This window comes from Sylvia atricapilla, chromosome 8 (genome assembly GCF_009819655.1).
Source record: "Sylvia atricapilla isolate bSylAtr1 chromosome 8, bSylAtr1.pri, whole genome shotgun sequence".
NCBI classification, from domain to species: domain Eukaryota; kingdom Metazoa; phylum Chordata; class Aves; order Passeriformes; family Sylviidae; genus Sylvia; species Sylvia atricapilla.
In genome coordinates, this window is record NC_089147.1 from 24273257 (window position 1) to 24291930 (window position 18674).

At 39.9% G+C, this 18674-nt stretch overlaps 1 protein-coding gene across 6 annotated transcripts in view; it reads left to right on the plus strand.

Annotated features, from left to right (window-relative positions):
- ZMIZ1 (zinc finger MIZ-type containing 1) overlaps positions 1-18674 on the plus strand; it is a 339057-nt gene that overhangs the window by 229417 nt on the left and 90966 nt on the right. The window contains exon 1 of one of the 6 annotated variants that reach the window (XM_066324124.1): positions 18467-18637. The exons of the other annotated variants lie outside the window; for them this stretch is intronic. The gene's annotated coding sequence lies outside the window, so the exon portion shown is untranslated. Of the gene's footprint in view, positions 1-18466; positions 18638-18674 lie in introns of those variants that run through there. 6 annotated transcript variants of the gene reach the window in all.

An 18674-nucleotide genomic window follows, 5' to 3' on the forward strand; every position in this document is an offset into this window, starting at 1 on the left:
GATTTTTACAGGGGTTTAGTAGCTGGATATCCAGATGGAATTAGTGCTAAAGGCCTCAAATTGGGAAAACAAGGTGGAAAAAGAGGTAGCAAAGTACCTCACTGTGCTGTTGTTCGGTGTAGTATAGAAAATGTTTCCTGTGGAAACCTACAGCTTTATCTGAGTCTGCTGAGATCACAGATGACTAATCCACCTAGAGGATCCTTCAGCAATGGAGAGTGGCTGCACAAATCTAGGTAAACCAGAGGATCTTTTCTATCTCCATGATTTACACAGTTAAGACTTATTATAGTCTTAACTACAAGCATAGGGGTATATTCTGCACCATAATAAATGCTTTATATTTTATACTCAAGGTAAACTGTTGATTCTATTTTTGGTTTTGAGCATGTTTTGTCTCTATGCAGAAATCAAACATTTTTATTAATACATTCAGTTTCTTGCTAGTTTTGACGACTGTGAAAGGCAATAATTGTGAATTTACACTGGACTGGTTGAAAACTGATAAGAAAAATAAAAAATTCCACAGTGCATTTATTTTTTTTCCAGCCAACACTGTCAGTCATCCAAGGCCAAGCAAAACAAATGTACCAATCCTATTTAGCTGAATTCAAGCTGACCTTCATGTAGATGAGTTGCTTGTTTAATATCAGTATAAAATGGTAATATATGGGGGTTATTTATCATGGGAATACTAAGAATTAATTTTTACAACAGAAGAAACTTTTTCAGTGGGACATTGAGCTTGGGCAAGCTGACATGTTTAGATGGAGTTCAAGTTCTCTCTTACTAAATCTGTTTGGCTACCTACATCTTAAATAAATTACCAACTAAACCATTTTAGCTCTGGATAAGTCTTTCAATGTTTTCAAGAAGACCACATTAGCTTTGGAAGTTGGGGAGGACCCCTTCAGTGCCCTGAGAAGGAACAGACACTCCATTTCAACTGCAGCACAAAGGGCTGTGTCAGATCCCCTTCAAACTACTGAGGCAACACAATGGAAGCAAAAAGTGGAGCATTGCAGTTCCTTGGGAAAGATGCAAATGCTATGGGGGAATAGTCATTTGTTTAATTTGGGCAGGTGAACACAAGCACTCGTGTTTAATCCACCAGTCACCTGCACAGAGGAGACTTTCAGCTGAAGATCTGTTCGAGTGAACTGTGGGACCAGACTTCTGTTTTTGCTTGTCACCTTGGAGAATGTTTGCTCTTCTTTCAGGCATGGGGAGAGGGGACAAGAGCTCACAGTGTTTGAGAGGAGATAGGCTCATCCCTTCTAACCCACCTACTGCTTCTACCCTACTGAACTTCCAGTGTTACAAGGAGGTCATTGTACGTCCGTAACTTCTGAGCTGAGGAAACACATTCTTCACATTAATAAGCAGTTTCCCACAACAAACAGCAACGGGAACTTTCGGGTTCTTCATTGGAAAGAATGATACTAATTGTTTTGCCATAATAAAGTGGAGCTCCTTCCCCACATCCCCCTTTTTCAGGTCAGTGTGGCACATTCCAATTTGTGTTTGCTTTGAAGCACAGGAGGAATCCCACATGGAGGGGGAGGGTAGTTTTATCGCACTCAGGCATGCAACCCAGTGAGCCTTTTACTTTCTTCATGTACCCCAGTTTCAGGGTACTTGGGAGGATTCTGGATTTCCCCCCACATGCTGAAAAAAATGCAGCATTCTTTGTTTTTCCATCACAAATGAACTGAAACCCGTAATCTCTGTACTGAGCAGAAGTGATTAAAATAGTGTGGAACAGATGGTTTAAAAGCTGCCAAAGACTGAATCTTTTGCTATTTTGTTTCTTGAAACAACTACATTAATTCCTGAGTCAGCTTTGACGGTACCATCATAACTCATCTGGGACAAGAGAGCATGCTTATCTCTCTGTCTTTGACTGCTAATTAATAGCAACTAATTAATTTAATTTTTAAATTAAAAAATGTACTAAAAGCTGAGGTAATGTATTTTCATGCAGGACAAAAATGGAAGTTTTTCATGGAACTTTTAACAATATTTTTTTCTTGGAAATTTTGCTACTTGTGTTAGGGTTCATTCCGTGGAGGGAAAAACTGTGGTCCAGATCTACTGGAATGAAGACATTGCAAAGACTACTTCAAAATGATATTTGGTTTTGGTACTCAGGGTGTGTGAGTTTGGTGATCTGAATACGTTGATTTGTGTACAGGAATTTTCAGACAATCTTGTGATTCAGAAACCCCTCATAAAGCTGTCAGTGTCAAGTGTGCATTCCCTGCTGTTCCAGGTGAGCAGATACTTTCCACTGAAGGCTTAAGACCAGGGCACTTGCAAACAGCAGACTTGTATCCTCCCCAATTCATGTTGTGAAACAGCATCTTGCTCTTTAGAGCTGCCTTTTTTTTTTTTTTTTTTTTTCTTTTTTTCTTTTTTTTTTTTTTTTTTTTTTCTTCCCATAAAGCCATAGTCTGTGGCTTAAATCAAACAAAGATTTTTTTACTGTCAAGCCAAAGCATGTCAGCTATATGAGTGAATGTGTGATGGCACAGTACACCATCCTGGCCTCTTCCAAGTCTTTCACTTCTGCCATGGAGCTACTCCAGCAGTTTTATGGGCTGAAAATTATGACAAGGTCTTTCAATATTCCTAGACACCATTGGTTTCCTAATGCTACTTAGAGTGATTTTTATGTAGCAGTTATCTGCTCTCAGGTCTGGCATCTGCTTAAGGAAGATTTTTAGAGACTGATTTTGTCAATTTAGAGAAATACTTCCTGGTCATATAATTTTTGTGAAACCTTGTTATTTTTCCTTGTGTTTTATAAACTGTGCATGAGCTGAACCATTACCATTTTGTTGACTTGATCCTAATTAAATTTAAAGTTTTCAATCAGTAATCTTCCTAGCAAAGTAACATTTATTTTTACATATTCGATAGTGCAAAATCCCAACCTGTGTACAGTACAATAGTAAATGACTTCTGGAAAGGAGAGGTAGCAAAACCAGGCTGAATTTGGTTTTTTATGTAAATGTGTTTTTAATTTTGTTAAGGTTTGCAGTTTTGAATTAGAATTCGAGAGCTGTAGTAACTGTGTGATTTCTGTGGATGATGCTGTGTTTAAGCAAAGCAGTTGTGAAGAATGAAAGTTTTGCTGAATGTTTGCTGAAACTGAACTTCATGGCCACCTCCACTCACAGTGATGGGGACTGATCTGTTTGCCCCTCTCACTTTTTCCCAGTGTATCATCTCCCCAGGCAGAAAAATCTTAGCTGGACATTCTTTTTTATCTGGGCTCTTCTGTGAAGTAAAGACCTTGGCTTCTGAAAGAAGTAACTAGAGATCAGGAGGCAGTCTGGGGGTCTCACCAGCAATGCCATTGCAAGTTGGAGACTTGGATTCTGGGGAGTCAGTCTCCTGGCTTTTCACAGTGGAAAACTTCTGCTGTTGTATCTGCTGCAGGTGTAGTTGCTAAATCTAGTTGTGGCCGTACACCTGAGACCCACTAGAATTGCGTCATGTTTTACATTTTAAATATTTACTCTGCTTTGCTTTGTTTCCTTAAGGGTTTAAAGGCTTGATACTAAATTAGTGGGGTTTTCCCTGGTTTTTCTTCCTTTGAAGGAATGCAGTATCTCTTGTTGGTCAAACCTTGTTTAATGGACTTGATATTTCCTCAGTTACCAATTATTTTCTAAGGCACAGGAAGGCAAGTGAGAGAAGAGGAAGGTTTTTGAAGGTTCTCTATTGAAACTTCTGGTTTTGTGTATTTTTTAAATTCTCCTAAGTACTCATTCTAGGAAGTGACATAATTGCATAGACTTCTAATTTCTGGAAGGCTCTGTGTGGTCTTCATCCACCTTCTCAGATGTTGGCTACAGATGTTTAAAATCACTTCCTCCCAATTAAACATCTGCTCCAAAGTGACAAAGTGTAAGACCACGTATGTCTGAAAGGCCAGTGTACACACCAACAGTTTTTGTTAGTAGATATGATGGAAACATTTTGCCTTGACTCAGCTTTTAATGCACAGACGGTAGGAAATTGCTCTGCTTATTGAACTCCGTGGGGGAGACTGGGTGCTGGTTTTAAATGCTCTGCATCTTCTGTCCAAGTATTTTGGATGTGTCTTGTTCAAGGTTGTCACTTGCTCTACCATCTAAGGTTATTTGCTGTCCACTTAGGGTCTTTTTAGGTCAAAAGTAGTTATGTGAGCTGATACAGAGACTTTGCTATTTAATTAGGAGTATTTAAAAACTCCTCTATTTTCATATTATAAAAACTTCTTTTTATTTTATAATTTTATTTCATTTTATCTTATTTTTATCTTAGTTCACCTTATTTTGTCTTTTTTTTTTTTTAATTTTAATCCTATTTTATTTTATTTTTAAAACTTGGTGTAGTATGTCTGTTGTACCAAATAAGGATTAATGTAGCCAGTCTCATTCTTTGATCAATGCCTAGCAGTCTTTTCCTGGATTGGCCGCAGGGTAGATGTATGCCAGAGAAAAAGTGACTGTGAAGAAGTGGTAATAACAGTGCTGTAACTGGGAGAGGAATGGAGAAAATAATAGATTTTTTTAAAAAATTGGCTTTCAGAGGTAGAATATTGAATATTGATGACATTAGGTAAAGGTGACAAAAGATTAAAAGAAATTAATTTCTGAAGATGTTAGAGAAAAATAATGGGTTTGTGCCATGAGGGAGAAACCAATAAAAAAGAAGCAGTGGCAAAAAAAAACCCACTTTGCTGATAGAAATTCATCACTTTACAGCTAAATTAAAACTTACATGGAAAATGAACTTGAAATACATCCAAGAGTTTGTGTGTGCATGTACTGTTAGATAGTATCATTCTACAGGTTGTTGCTCCTTTTGTTACATCTTAGTCTGCAGACATGGAAGCAGGGGGTGAAAGAATTTGCTATTTGCTGTGTCAGTGCTGTGGAGTAGGTGTTTTTAAGGATTTTTTCAGAGGGGGGAAGGAGGGAAAGCAGTAAGTGAGAAACAACCCAAATCCCACCTATGGGATAATGTTTCAGGGATGCAGCCTGCTGACTAAGCATTAAATGACAAACGTAAAGTGAAACGTTTTCAAGAAATGTAACAGTTGTCAAAGCAGAATCTCTAAGCATGAAGTTCTCTGAGTTCAAGATGCTGGATTTGGCCATGTAGGCATGAGAGCTGAGCTGTGATCAGTGTCCTTATCGTGTGTGTGCTGCTGAACAGCTCCTGATGGTAACGAGATAACCCAGGCCTTATCACAACCCAAACCAGAGTGAAAGGCCACTTAGCCAAGTGAGCAGAGCTTGAAACTCAGTGGTTATAGTCACATCCTTGATTGTAATTATATGTCTTTTTAAAAGAAAGAAGTGTATCACTCAACGCTTTCTTAAATGTATAATGTTACCTTCCTAAACAAGTTATTGAAAAACTTAGTACTTGCCTTGATCTGTTTATTGGTGAGCTAAACATTTGTTACACCGACTACCGGCTGTAGTCAATGTACTCTCTGTCCTGAGGAGGTGACATCATCTGCTGCAGTCACCAAAGAAAGTGCAGAATGTTCAAAGGATGTAATCTGTGGTTTTTCTGGTGCCCTGATGAGCACTGGTTGGTTGTAGTGTTGATGCTACTCACTGGTGCTCTCATAGGTCCCATATGAGATCAGTGCCATTTGTGCTAAGAAACTCTGCACACATTTTGAAGGTCCTTCCTGTGAATGACTTTTACTGAGATAGACAGGAAAGAGAGTAAGGGAAGGCAAGGGCTGGAAAAGAGGAGGTGGGAACTGAGTTAATCCTGTCAGAGAACCAGGAACTGCTGTCTTGAGTCTCCCCACTGCCTTTGTCACACCGTTGTTCTTCTGCTGGTGCCTTTTTTGAGAGAGAAGATAAAGAATTTACAGAGTTTATGGTCGTGAAGCTTCCTCCTGGATTTGAGATTGTGTTCTTACAAGTGAGGACCTTCCTGTGGAAATGGACAGTGTTAACTCAGTGACAAGAGCTTTTAGACTAATCACAATTTGCCACCATGAGGTGTTGTGTGAGAGCAGTCAGAAACCCAATTTAACCAAGCATCTCAGTTTGAGGATCCTGTTTTTGTGAGACTGTTCAGGGCAATGCAGTCAGTGACAGAAGGGATCCAGCCTTGCCACAGGGGACTGAGTGCTCTGTATCAGACTCGGTTCCCCCCAGAGCACAGTGACCTCCTCACCCTCTGCCTGTGGGATTTACCAACACTCCTCGTCTCTGGTCTGTTCCCTGAAGTGAGGAGAGCAGGCCAGCAGTGGATTTGCTGTTAAGCACTGTATAATCGATTACATTAATGTGTTGAATTCCTCCCAAGCAGGGCTCAAGTGGCGACACAGTGACTTCTTTCCTTTTTCATCTCTCTGTTTACTGTCTTTCTAAAGAAAAGCAGTGGTATATGGGGTTGGGAGCTGCTTTTATTTCATAAGATGCTGGGCAAAAATGCCTTCTTTTCTATGTCTCTGTCTTTTTTTCATTTATAAATGCAGAAAGGAAAGTGTGCCAGGTTGCTTGGGAGAATTTGGTCTAATTTGGAAGAATCCCCAGTGTGACTGCCTCCCCAAACCACACCTCAGTCTTGAAAGCTGTTCCTTCTCTTTGCTGCTGCCTCCCAGAAGGCAATAACAGGGGTGGCTGCTCCCCCTGTCGTGGTTGCTCCTCCCAAGGGCACCACTTGCTGCTCTGGTAGTTAAAAGAATGTATAGATTTTCCTTCAGATTTATACTCCCTGTTTGAGCTTACTTGCTGGGTTGCATTGCAGCTGATTGACACAGTCATCTTCAGTAAGGGTATACACACTACAGAAGTGCTGCTTTCCCTCAGATTTTTTTACCTTTACATTCCACTGTCTGCAGGATGAGTACCCTGAAAGAGCATTGTTGCTTAAATATCAGCTCTTTAATGTGATGTAATTCTTTAGAGAATGTTTTCATGTTTTTGATGAAATAAGATATCTCAGTCAATACTTTGTCTGAAAGCAATATAAATATTTTATCAGAACCATGTAGATTGTGTTACACATTTTCGTAGGTTTAAGGTGGTTACTTGCCTTCCTGTGGCATTCTGTAGGGATTCAGGGCCCTTTTCTTTATGCCCATGGGTTATTCTTGCTGTTGTATAAGGCGGTGTCAAAGTCTCAAGAATTTAGTTGTACTTCCAAAGCTAAAAGTTAACAAATAGTACTGATCATTTCTGTTATGATGATATTCTGATCCTCCTTGTGTCTCTGGGCAGTAGCATAACTCCAGTGATTACTCATAAGAAAATTCCTTACATTGGACCCAGACATCTTCAGTTTAGTTCATCTCTCCCTGTAGCACTAGTGATACTAAAAACAAAATACTGATTTGATCCATGGTTTGGTTTTCTTTATTTCTCATCATAAATTGACAGAATTTGCATGTTTATTCCCAGAGTATAAAAACTACATGCCTGGGTCTGCTGCTTTTGCTTTTCAATAACTCCAAACGTAAAGATACATGGGGATTTTTTACTTTATTTTGTATTCAGTAATGTGAATGAAGTTGCAACAGAAAAAAGCAAACCAAGAATGTGTGTGTCTGTGCATGTATTTTTCATCTGGAGGCCATTGGGAGAGCACAGGTCAATAGGCATGCACTGGGTGAGAAGTGTTACCACACCTGACATTGCCTGGAAGCCAATTAAAAAAAAAAAAACCAACAACAACAAACAAACTGAAGCAAGAGTAACTGCCTACACCCATGTCCACTGCTTTCTAAAGTCTTTTCTATAGAGGAATTGCTAACAAAAATGAAGTGAATCTGTGTTGTTTTCATAAAGAACCCAGGAAAAAGTCTGTTTTCCTCCTGTGGAAAAATAAAATTGTGCTGTACACTTGAAATAGTTTGCTTATAGTGTAGCAGGAGATGGTTTGCAGTCAGTGGCATGTATCTGAAATGGGAGTAGGAGCACAGAAGTGACATATTGAGAGTTATCTCTCTCCCATCTGCCCCTTTGCACCAGTGTCAAAAAAAAAAAAAAAAAAAAAAAAACACAAAAAAAAAAAAAAAAAAAAAAAAAAAGACAAACTGATTTCTATCTTTGCCTTTCTCCCCCTTAGTCCCAGCAGCGTGACAAGATTTCCAAGAGAGTTAGAAGGCATTTAAGTCTCCTCAGCTTGCTGAAATAGTAATTTCTCTCTACTAAATGAGGAAGCTGTTGAGGAGTGGTATTGAAAGTTACTCATTTACTTCTTTGCTCTGGCTTTGTAAAAGTGACTTCCCCCTCTCTGACTTTGATACAGGAGTTTGTGGCAGACTCCCATGACTCTGATCTGATGGAAGTGAGGCAACTCAGGTCACTAAACTTGGCTCGTCCCATAGAGATAAGAGCAACCATTAAATCCCAGAAAGATACAGCAGATGAGAGTGCAGATAGTATAGAGTATAAACCCTAACTTCGTCAGGGCTATAAATATTAAAATCATAGAGCTTCACCCAGAAGACTGTCTTCAGAGAGATAAAGGTGATTCAAAGCAAGAGAAAAGCAATTTGGAGAGGACGTCCTATAGAGGAGAAAACAGAAATGTTTTGATGAGATCTGAGGCACTGTGAAAGTTTCATCTTTCCTCCTGGAAAGTCCCTGCCTCATGAAGGTTTGTCATTTCTAATACCTCATCACAGAAATTATCTCCAAGCAAAAGCAGAATTTTTTCTCTATTAATGTTGATTTCTGTAAATATGTCCAATACTGCCTTGCCTGAAGTAAAAAGAAATGTAACTTTCATAACTTTATTTCTCTTAACTTTGGTAAAAACAATTTTCTTTCACTCGCCTAGCTTTTCCTTGTAGGTATGAAAGTATATTACATCTCCTTTAAGAAAAAAAATTAACTTAGGTTTAAATTTTAAAGCCCACACAGCATTTTTCCAACAGCAGGTCCTCCAGGCCCAGATAAGTGGCCTGCAGAAAAACACTTAAGTGTGTTAAGCCTCACTTAAATAAACTGCCGGCACTTTTTAATTCGAAATGTTGATTATAAAGGTGCAGTAGTCAGTTAATAGTTTGCAGAGTTGGCATTGACTGTTTGGCCAAAAGTTAAAAGCTGTGGTAATGACCTGTGGTTTCTCAGTTCTTCGATATGCTGAACTGAAAAATCTGTTAAAGATACTTAACTTGTAGCAGCAGGAGATTTAGCACTTTTAGAAAATCAGAACAAATTATGCTTTCTGAAGTTGAAGTACCCAAAATTTCATTTTCTCATCCTCTCCAGGTTGTGTGTGCTCATTTAAGCTGGTCTCACTGCACCTGAACTTTCACTTCAGTTTTTGTAGTTAGAGGAGATACTTGAGTGTGTGTTCTTGAAGTACTTTAAGTAATTAAAAGAAATTAAGTGATTAAAATACAGTTGTCTGGTTAAGCTTCGAAAGAATATGTTCAACTGTAGTGTTTACTTAACCGTGGATTTAAATATGAAACAAAAAGTAGAACCACATTTATGGCCTAAGGAAACATGCAAAATTTTTCTGATTTTACTTTGAAGGCTTCATTAAAAAGAGCTCACCATCAAACTTCCTGTTTTAAAGCTTCTGCTCTGAAATGTTTAATCCTTAACAGTCTTTTGACTGTGGACAGTCAGCCTACCAAGTCAACAGTGGACAGAGAGACTCAGCTGATGCATATTGATTAAAAAGAGGATAGTTCCTGTCATTCACAGGGGAAGGATTCTAGACTTGCTCAGGCTATTTCAGAGTGTCTCTTGGGACAAGATTCTATTCTGGTGCCTATACGTCGTAAAAGCACAACTTTTGTGAAACTCTCTGTGTGATATTGCAGGAGAGAAATAAGAAACAGTGTTAAATACTGTTGGATATTTTCCAGATTATGGAAATGTATATTTTTGTTGCTATACTATTGCTTCATATTCTATCAGAATGTAAATGATTTAACAGATGGATGTAGTTATTAGAAGATCTTAAAGTGTGAATATTCCAAGGTGTAGACTTGTTCTTAGATTCAAAGTAGGGTACATCTATGCTAGAAATCCTCTAGTAAAATAGGATATATTTATATGCATGCCAGAAGACTTCTTTTAGTGGTATCACATAAACCTTCAATTGTTAATTTTATTTCAGTGAGAGCTCAATAAGGTCAATATAAGGCATAGCCTCTTGCCAGAGCTGTGTCTGTGGTTGGTAGGAGCTGGCAGCAGAGCTTTCTTCCGTGGTTGTGCTGATAAATATTTCTCAGGCCTAGAAGACTTTAGGCCTCCTTAAAAGAAATAAATAAACTGCTTTAAAGAGAAATATACAAAAGATGGTAAAAAGAAAAATAAAAAATGTGAGTGTAGCTATTTGGTAGAAATGTGCCAGGTATATATTGGTGACTCAAAGTCAGTGATACTTCTGTGTGGTAATAATATGTTTTGGTATCTTCATGTTCTACTGTACTCAGCCTATTTAACCCACAAGCTATGATATTTTAAAATGAATCACAGTTTAAGAAGGATTGAGTGCTCTTAATGGGATCCCTCTATATCTATATGTATGTATGTGGTTATTTATCTTGCATGTCCTTGTATTTCATTCTTAACTGTTGTATTTTCATTATTTTATTTGAGAAGATGCAGTTATGCTATCTATATAATAAGGAAAGTTCTTCTTAAATCTAAGTAATAGGTAGTGAAGGGTTAAAAATCTAAGATCCTATTAATGTGGAGAAATGCTGACACAAGTTCTTCAGTTCTTTTCCTGACAGAACACCCATCTTTAATTTGCTCCTCTCTTTACCCATATAACATTGTGCATCTGTCCTTGAAAACAGCTCCTGCAGCATGAGCGTAGCCAGTGGAGTCAATTTAGCAGAGGTTGCTGTCTGTGTCCTAGCAGTGCAGGCAGACAGCCTGGAGCTATGACTTATAATCAGCTGAACAGGTATATGAATAATTACTAAAGATAGAAACCTGTGTTAATTGCTGGGTTTAATCCTGGTCTCATAAACTGTTACAGAATCACCCCCCTCTAGCATTAACCATCACCCTCCTTCCTTGCATTAACATGTCAAAATGAGTATTTTTCTCAGATCATAAGTAATCTAGTGGATTTGGGAACTTCTTTAGTTTTAAAATTCTTGTATTTAATCTAGTATTTAATCATACCAATTCTAGTATTTAATCATACCAATACTCTCTGAGAATCCTTTATATCTGCTTTGAAGCTTTGTGGCCTTGAAGTATTTGGAGTTGACTGAGAGCTGAGTTTGCCAGTTTCTGAAAGCAAAAACTGATGTTAAGCTGTTGTTTCTCTTAAAATGATTGTTTACTAAGAGGTTTCTTTAACTCTGAACAAAGCCACTTTCTTTTCAGACCATTCCATTTTTTCTTCAGTCACTCCACATGTGATTATCAAACACAAGAAAACGATACAGAAGGCCTCTCTCCCTCTAGTTCTATCCTGTTGCTAATACAGTCATCCTCAGTAAGCAGGAAAAATTAAGGGATGCTCTTAGAAATTGATTCGAGTATGAGAGAAGGAACGACAGTAACTGCATTTGGTCTTCACCAAGAGCGTTTTGCCTTATTAGGCTGCTTAGCAAGCTAAACTGTACTTTATCTCACAGGCCTCTAAAAATAACTCTGTATGGCTTTCTGGCAGATTGATATAAAAAGTCTATGATGATGGTACATGGGGTTGTTTAAATACAAAGCTAGAAGCATGAGCTGGCCTCCGAATGATGAATGTCTTTGTATTCCAGAATGGAAGCTTTCCAAGACAGTGATGCATAGCCACCAATTTGTAACTTTTCTTTTAATTTGTATCTTTGGACTTTTATCTATTTGATGATTATATAACCCTTCATATGTTTGATATGGCATCATGAAACATCTGAATGCACTTTCGATGGTTTTCTACACTCCACAACTGATTTGAAGAAAGTGACATTCGATTATGCTTTCACAGATTTTTTTTTAGATTAAAAAATACCAAACAAAACAAAAACCAAACAACAACAACAACAAAAAAACACCAACCCACTGCATCACAACTTTCTCGTATTAATGCTCTCACAGTTCACTCATACCACAGAGAAAAAGTTCTGTCATGAACTTTACTATGTATAGAATGTAAATAGTGAGGGTAATGAAGGACATACCTTCTCTTTACATCTTTTCTTCCTGCATTTATGTCCCACTCAGGATGTTTGTATCACATATTCATTCTCACAACTGATACCTTCCATATATTAGTGGATTGGTTTTTAAAAAGTGGTAATAAAAAGGATATAAGCAAGTAGTCTAGATTGCCTCTCAACCTCATTTTTGGAGTAGAGGCAGCTTGGTGAAACGGGACCAAGAGGAGTCTCCATGCAGAGGGGAAGATGACTCCAACTGAGCCAGAAAACCAGAGCAGCAGCTCCTCACACTGCTGTGATGGGGCTGGGATGTGGAGTGTTAAATGGATATGAAGGCTTAGAAGAAAAAGATAAAAGAAAATAGTCAGTGGGATTGACTATTCATGGAGGACTTATTCTTTTGAGATCTTAATGAGGAATATTCATACAATTTATATTTCTGGAAAATAATTGTGAGGAGTCAAAGCAGTTCAGACTGGATTTACAATGCCAAGAAGTGTTCAGGAGCCCTAGCAGGGCTTCTCCTTTCCAAGCTTCAGTTTCATTTACTCTTTTGCATCCCATTAGTTCTACATTGCCTCACAAGCTGCTGTTCTAATAGTTTTCTATCTTCTTTCAGTGAGACCTGATTAAGTTGCTGTCTTCAGAGCTGCCTCCTTATCCCCTTGAACAATTAATCAGGGGGAGAGAAAGCTTAGCTCTAATTAACCCACAGCTTGCCAGAGGTGGGGCTTCTGCTATATGCTTAGGAAAACCAAGTATTTTTAGGGAGAATGTATTCTTAACCATCTTGAAAAGCAGCAGAAAAAATGTTTTATTGAAGTGCATACTAAAACTTTCTTAGGGAGATGGTAGTCCTCACTGTATTTGAGAGTCTTGCTTAGTTATAATAAAGTTTTTAGTACTTTGCAGAACATCTGAATGCTGAAAGATTTGTTTGAAATCTAAAGAATGGTTCTTCAGGTGTTCGCCCAAAATGGTAGAAGGCTAAAAATATCTAAACTACATGAGGACAATCAAGCAGTTTGCAAGATGTGGTATAGAAATATTTTATCAAAACTTAGTGAAAAATGTGGATATTTTAGAAATCCACTTGAGCATGCTGAAAAATTGATATTAAATCGAGAAGCCTTCAGTTAATTTTGATTTCTTTCTGATTTTCTAGAGATGTCATGAGCTCTAGCCCAGGCACCAAAAGAGGCACTGAAAGCCATTTGTGCCATGCTCCAGCTTACCAAGGAATTCCACTAGAAGCATCCAAAAGTTGGGAAAACAAAGAAGCTCCTATGTCACGAAAAGCAGATTTTAAAACATATATTAGCATTTGTAGCAAAACAGAAACATTAAAATAAGGGCAGAGCATCACAGGTGGGGTGTGTTGCATCTGTCTTTAAAACTGCCTGATGAACAAGTCAGGTTGTCAGGGGGCAGCTGCAGTGCCTCTGCTCTGGGTGAAATAGTGCTGGGCACAACTCTGAGCTGATGCCATCAGTACAGTGATACCTTAGGTTTGTAAAGCCTCTCTTCTTTCTGCCACACGACATTACAGGTGGGATTTTTCCTTAGTGTACTTTGTTCTTTACTTCTGCATGTTTTAGATAATTTTGCTTTGTGGTTTTCCATAAAAGTATAGCTGTGAAGAGAAGCAAAGATACAAACATAATGAATGGCTTCACTGTGTATTTCTGAGTGTTTTTTTGCATTGTAATTTCATAGATCATCTTGTTTTCCTGTACATGGTAACGATATTAAATCAAAAGAAAGAATGAAGGAAATAGAGATTAGTAAATTGCAACATTATTAGATAGACTGATGGTAGATCTCCTTTTCCAAATATTTTGGCAATTGACAGAGGTGTTCATCAGAGTGCCTAAAGGTCTCTCCTGAGTCTTTGCAGAGGCTTGAAGGAGTATTGTTTTGTAAGGGGTAACAAGAACGTGAGCATTTCCACTGTCTTGAAAGTTAAATAGGGCATAAGTGTCTTTCAGAAGATTTTGTGTGTTTTGGTCCAACTGCTGTGTGCATCCAAAACAGCATTTGGTGTTTCCAGGTTCAGATCAGAGGGTTCATCAAAACATTTAGTTACCAAAGGCTACAAGCAAACAGTGGTCATGGGCAGCAGGGAAAAAAAGCAGATGCTGTTGCTACATTTTATAACTTCCATACCTTTGTTTTATAAAGCCTAATGCAGAAGGGGACCAAAGGGTCTATGTACCTTAGTCATAGAATTCTTTGCAATGTAGTAATCTCTTACTTAAACAGGATAGGACTAAACCATGTGAAAGGGTCTTCCTTTACTTTTAAATACTGGGTTTTCTTTTCATGCCTCTTTAGAAGGAGTTTATTTGATTATGTAAAAATGAGTTATGCTTGAAAGACACTTGATGCAGAGCAAAAGGATTTTAATTTTTGTTTTTTTCAAGTACATGGTTGGTTTTTTAGTGGGATGCAGCCCTTGGATTTATAACAGCTTCAACTGATTCAACCTACTGCGAAACATTAGGAAAAATCGACAAGGTCACTGATCCATGTATTCTGTGTATTTCAACTATGTAATTGTAAGCCTTCTAAAGAGATTTTTGAATCCTTTGAATCAATAGTAAAATATATACATATCCAGGGAACTAATTCTTGGGCAAATAACCTGCTCTAGACAAATATTGTAAGGAACTACCCTGCTGTGTTCAGCACTGCAGCAAAACTCAGATGAATAAAGATTGGTCCCCGAGATAAACCTTTAAATCTTTGGTCATAGAAAATTTGCATTGCTACAGGATTATATTATGACTCAGTGGGCAATAACTGCTATTACAGCTACTTGAAAAGATTTTCCTTACCCATTTATGCTTTCTTTCTCTGCTCTTTTCTCAGCATACCTCTCACAATATTACAGTAGAACATGATGCTGTCCCCCCTCCTAGAGTCTGCTTGATACTAAAGTATTCAAATGGGTGATTTGTTCTCCACTCCTCTGCAGCCTCTCCTTTTGCTGTTGATGGTCTGCATTTTTATTACAGGTGTTAATATATTTGATTAATTTCTTGCAATATCACCAAAGAGGGGCAAGGCAGGAGAGAAGTGCCCAAAGGCTAACTCACTTGAAGTAGTTGAAGATAAGCATCATGCTGTTTATGTTGAGCAATCAAAGGCACCTGAACATATAAATGTGTTCACATCATTATCTTGTTCACCACAAAAAATTGGTGTTCCATAGGCATGTCTGTTGTGTCATCTCAATTAAAGGACAGGCTTCTGACTTCTTAAAAAATACACTCCTTCCGAGCGGTGTCTTGGCATGGAGAGCAATGAGCAGTACAGTAAGAACGTGGTTTGCTTCTGTGCCAAGGAGTGATTGACAGGATTGAGATCTAGAAAGTTTGTTGGTAATATTGTTTCACATTAACAGCATATGCTAAACAGAAAAAGGTTGCCTCCTGCTTTGAGATAAATAGGACTTCTCTAAAAATCTACAGCTTTTCTGAATCAGCTAAAGGTGGCTCAAGTAAGTGTCTCCTCTTTCCCCGTCTGTAGAACCCAAAGATGTCCTGAGCCCTGTGTCCCCTCTCCTGGAGGCTGAGCTGGGACAGCAGCCAGCAGCAGGCACCCCCCAGACCCTGGGATCGCTGAGGCCTCCACAGGGCCACACCAAGCACAGCCAAGGGGCCTGCTCTCCCAGCCCTGCAGGGAAAAGGTGCTTCCCAGTACAGACATGCTTCTCCCAGTAGTATGTGCCTTCAGTGAGTTGTGTTAATAGTTACCATTGCCTGAGATAACCTGCCTTGTGATGTAATTTGACATACTGCTGTCAGTGGGGCTTAAATATAGTAATCTTTAAAAGTGATTGGGAATTCGCCCTAGAGAAAAAACTGTTATGATTAATTTCTACAAATGATAAACCACTCCTTCTTCAAAATACTGCATGCTATGAAGTGTGATTTAATCCATTTGACTACAGAGCCTGATGCTTCTGACAACTGTGACTCAAATGTCATCACAGAAAGTGATATTTCAAGTGGCAGGGTGGGATTAGAAACCTGCTGAAGATTTGTCAAAGGAGAAGTAAGTACATAATTTTTAGATAAGTGATTTGTCTACACTAAACCACTTCCTCTGAAAAGACAGGCAGCTTTAAAAGAGAAACTTACATTGTTACACTAGAAGGAGCAATTTAATTGCAGGGAAATACTACTTGTGATGGTAGGTAGAGAAAAATAATATAGGATACTGGACAATGTGTTTTCTATACAGAAAAAGTTAAAAGCACCTTTCACCCTCAGAAAATAACTTAATCAAGACTTTCATGAGGAAGGAGCCAGTCTCAGTAACTGTATCTGTCTCAGTATCTCACGACCACCTGATACATTCTTGTTGCTACTTTGTGTGTTTTTTCAAAATAGAAAAAACACCACGATAGCTTATGAATTATGTGAAAGCTCTGTAAATACAGTAAAACCTGAAACGAGCACAGAAATGTTAATTCTATCGAGAATTCATGTAGCATTAGAGCAATTACCAGTTTCATTCATATCCACCAAGTCTTAACTCAGTGCCCTTACATTAGTCGGACAGTTTGGTCCTTGTTTTGGATTATTGACATACTTCTCATTGCTTTGACTAAAACTTGTGCTTCCTATAGCTCTTCTGCCAGTCTAGCTATATCATTTACACCTCCTTAAAGCATCTGGCTGCTCTGTAAGGCAATGAAAAGAATGTGTAAGGTTCTGTGCTTTTCTTCCATGTGACTGAATCTGAAGTTTGACCAACTGCAATGGAAACTTCATTTTGTGTAGGAGAGTTTGTTCCAGCAGCCCCCTGGGTCCACCCGCACCCCTGCGGGCCTCGCTGGAGGCTTGCCCAGCCTGTACAGACTGGGTGCTATGGACACTGGCCCAGCACTGAGCCCCGGACCACCTGCAGCAGGCATGTTGTTGGGAAGTGTTCCTTCAGCCACGCTTGTGCGGCTCTGAGCTTGCACAAAGTGTGGAGGGTTTGGTTTGCAGTTCTGCTTGGTCTGGTGGCTGTGGAGAGAAAGCAATAACCCTGTCTGACAGGCTGACCTTGAGATCTGGCGTCAGGAGTGGAAGTTAAGTGAGAGCACACGTAACTCTTACCGGTTTGTAGTGGATTCCCTAGCGGCGGGGGAAAAGAACATGAAATCTGACAATGCTTTTTTCGTGGAATCATTTTTCAGAGAAGAGCTGCTCTTTGATATCTGTGATAGTTTGCTGCTCCGATCTGTCATATTGCCGACTCTGCTAAGGTGTTCGGGAAGCACAGTTAAGTGACTGGTAAGCATGGCAAGGGAAGCTGGGGCCATTTTTTCACTGAAAGGAATTTTGCTGGAGAGACAGTATTTTATTCAAGTCCTCCTGTCTTAATTGTTCGTATTTTGTTTGTTTCTCGCTGTAACCTGCCGGCTGCTTCACTGCGATAGGGCCGGGTGCGCCTTTAAGAGGTGGAGGTGCTTTGTGCAGGTTGTGCGGGGAAGGAAGTGGCTCTGCACCCAGGAGGGTGGCAGGAAAAGGCTGGTGCTCGGCTGGCCACAACTTAAACTGCCAGTTTTCCTTTTGAGAGGCAGCACAGAATTGTCACGTTACTGTTTGTTGCCTTTTTTTTTTTCCCTTTCGGCACTGTCAGTGTGAACGCTGACCACCGCAGGCACAGCTGGACATGTTTAAAACTCTTTCGTGGGCAGCCTGAGCTGGCCGTGGCGTGGGAACCGGGTGATGGCTTAGGAGCAGTGTGCGGCCGGCAAAGGTGAAGACCTGAACTGGCAAGCACAGCCCAATGAACCTGCCCGGGCCAGGCTGTCCCGCAGGTGACAGGGTTCCGCTGGCAGCCCGCAGCCCCCGCCTGCCTCAGTTTCCCCTGGCGGCTCCGCCGAGCGGGAGCGCTGGGGCACCCTGGGGCCGGCAGTAGGCGCCGCCGCTCCAGCGACCTCCTGCCCGGGCCCCGCCGGTACCTCCTGCCCGGCGCGGGGCGGCGGCCGGTCCGGAAGGAAACTCCCGGCCGCGGGGGCCGCCCGCCCCGGGCGCTGCTCCGCCGCCGAGGCTGCCCTGGACGCTAATTAGCATGACTAGTTTGATGGATTTCGTCAAAAGCATTCAGCAAACAGGGTAGGGGGGAAGCGAGGGTATAAGATTTCCCAAATCTCAAGACTTTTCAGCCCCGGTGCCCTTAATGGTTTGTTACGCGGGCTCGAACAAGTGTTGCTTCCAATTAATTGATCCAGGGGATTTATTTTAGTCTTTTGGCTGGGTGCCAGAGACAGAGGCTTTGTCCTAGCGTTTTAAGCACCACCCCTCCTTGCAAGTTTGAAATGTGAGCTGCCTGGGTGGTTTTTTTTTTCCTCCTCTCTTTCTCTCTCTTCCTTCTGGCAAAGTGGCTGTGGCTGCGTGTTGTGTGTGTGTGTGTGCGTGTGCGTGCGTGCACGAGAATGAGAGAAGGACATACCCCTCTGTGTAATGGGAAAGCAAGACATGGATCACTAGAGACAGAAAAGAGAACCATCAGTATCAGTAACATGCAGCTGAGGTGAGATTTTTTCTGAGTGTTTGATTTTCTTAAAACC